The following is a 2,812-nucleotide window of genomic DNA, read 5'->3' as shown; positions in this document are numbered from 1 at the left end:
ATGTTTTGTAACCAAGTTATCGGCAACTGGCAGGAGCCATATGGTTGTCGCTTTATTGTATGCAATGCAATAGCGCTGTAATGCTTTACTTTATCACTAAGCGGTAGCGATAGTCGTGGAAGCATAAGATTGGCGAGACGACAACGATGCTACGATGGTGATCAAGGTGTCGCGCCGGTAATGATGGTGATCACAATGGTGCTTCGAAGATGGAGATCACAAGCACAAGATGATGATGGCCATATCATATCACTTATATTGATTGCATGTGATGTTTATCTTTTATGCATCTTATCTTGCTTTGATTGACGGTAGCATTTTAAGATGATCTATCACTAATTATCAAGAAGTGTTCTCCCTGAGTATGCACCGTTGTGAAAGTTCTTCGTGCTGAGACACCACGTGATGATCGGGTGTGATAGGCTCTACGTTCAAATACAACGGGTGCAAAACAGTTGCACACGCAGAATACTCAGGTTATACTTGACGAGCCAAGCATATACAGATATGGCCTCGGAACACGGAGATCGAAAGGTCGAGCGTGAATCATATAGTAGATATGATCAACATAGCGATGTTCACCAATGAAACTACTCCATCTCACGTGATGATCGGACATGGTTTAGTTGATTTGGATCACGTAATCACTTAGAGGATTAGAGGGATGTCTATCTAAGTGGGAGTTCTTTAGTAATATGATTAATTGAACCTAAATTTATCATGAACTTAGTACCTGATAGTATCTTGCTTGTTTATGTTTGATTGTAGATAGATGGCCCGTGCTGTTGTTCCGTTGAATTTTAATGCGTTCCTTGAGAAAGCAAAGTTGAAAGATGATGGTAGCAATTACACGGACTGGGTCCGTAACTTGAGGATTATCCTCATTTCTGCACAGAAGAATTACGTCCTAGAAGCACCGCTGGGTGCCAGGCCTGCTGCTGGAGCAACACCAGATGTTATGAACGTCTGGCAGAGCAAAGCTGATGACTACTCGACAGTTCAGTGTGCCATGCTTTACGGCTTAGAATCGGGACTTCAACGATGTTTTGAACGTCATGGAGCATATGAGATGTTCCAGGAGTTGAAGTTAATATTTCAAGAAAATGCCCGGATTGAGAGATATGAAGTCTCCAATAAGTTCTATAGCTGCAAGATGGAGGAGAACAGTTCTGTCAGTGAGCATATACTCAAAATGTCTCGGTATAATAATCACTTGATTCAAGTGGGAGTTAATCTTCTAGATGATTGCATCATTGACAGAATTCTCCAATCACTGCCACCAAGCTACAAGAGCTTCGTGATGAACTATAATATGCAAGGGATGAATAAGACTATTCCCGAGCTCTTCGCAATGCTGAAAGCTGCGGAGGTAGAAATTAAGAAGGAGCATCAAGTGTTGATGGTCAATAAGACCACTAGTTTCAAGAAAAAGGGCAAAGGGAAGAAGAAGGGGAACTTCAAAAAGAACAGCAAGCAAGTTGCTACTCAAGAGAAGAAACCCAAACCTGGACCTAAGCCTGAAACTGAGTGCTTCTACTGCAAGCAGACTGGTCACTGGAAGCGGAACTGCCCCAAGTATTTGGCGGATAAGAAGGATGGCAAGGTGAACAAAGGTATATGTGATATACATGTTATTGATGTGTACCTTACTAATGCTCGCAGTAGCACCTGGGTATTTGATACTGGTTCTGTTGCTAACATTTGCAACTCAAAACAGGGACTACAGATTAAGCGAAGATTGGCTAAGGACGAGGTGACGATGCGCGTGGGAAATGGTTCCAAAGTCGATGTGATCGCGGTCGGCACGCTACCTCTACATCTACCTTCGGGATTAGTATTAGACCTAAATAATTGTTATTTGGTGCCAGCGTTAAGCATGAACATTATATCTGGATCTTGTTTGATGCGAGATGGTTATTCATTTAAATCAGAGAATAATGGTTGTTCTATTTATATGAGTAATATCTTTTATGGTCATGCACCCTTAAAGAGTGGTCTATTCTTATTAAATCTCGATAGTAGTGACACACATATTCATAATGTTGAAACCAAAAGATGCAGAGTTGATAATGATAGTGCAATTTATTTGTGGCACTGCCGTTTGGGTCATATCGGTGTAAAGCGCATGAAGAAACTCCATACTGATGGGCTTTTGGAACCACTTGATTATGAATCACTTGGTACTTGCGAACCGTGCCTTATGGGTAAGATGACAAAAACACTGTTCTCCGGTACTATGGAGAGAGCAATAGATTTGTTGGAAATCATACATACAGATGTATGTGGTCCGATGAATGTTGAGGCTCGTGGCGGATATCGTTATTTTCTCACCTTCACAGATGACTTAAGCAGATATGGGTATATCTACTTAATGAAACATAAGTCTGAAACATTTGAAAAGTTCAAAGAATTTCAGAGTGAAGTTGAAAATCATCATAACATGAAAATAAAATTCCTGCGATCTGATCGTGGAGGAGAATATTTGAGTTACGAGTTTGGTGTACATTTGAAACAATGCAGAATAGTTTCGCAACTCACGCCACCCGGAACACCACAGCGTAATGGTGTGTCCGAACGTCATAATCGTACTTTACTAGATATGGTGCGATCTATGATGTCTCTTACTGATTTACCGCTATCATTTTGGGGTTATGCTCTAGAGACGGCCGCATTCACATTAAATAGGGCACCATCAAATCCGTTGAGACGACGCCTTATGAACTATGGTTTGGCAAGAAACCAAAGTTGTCGTTTCTCAAAGTTTGGGGTTGTGATACTTATGTGAAAAAGCTTCAACCTGATAAGCTCGAAC

This window comes from Triticum urartu, chromosome 5 (assembly GCF_003073215.2).
Source record: "Triticum urartu cultivar G1812 chromosome 5, Tu2.1, whole genome shotgun sequence".
Classification (NCBI taxonomy): Eukaryota; Viridiplantae; Streptophyta; class Magnoliopsida; order Poales; family Poaceae; genus Triticum; species Triticum urartu.
Note: the sequence above shows the minus strand (reverse complement) of the source record.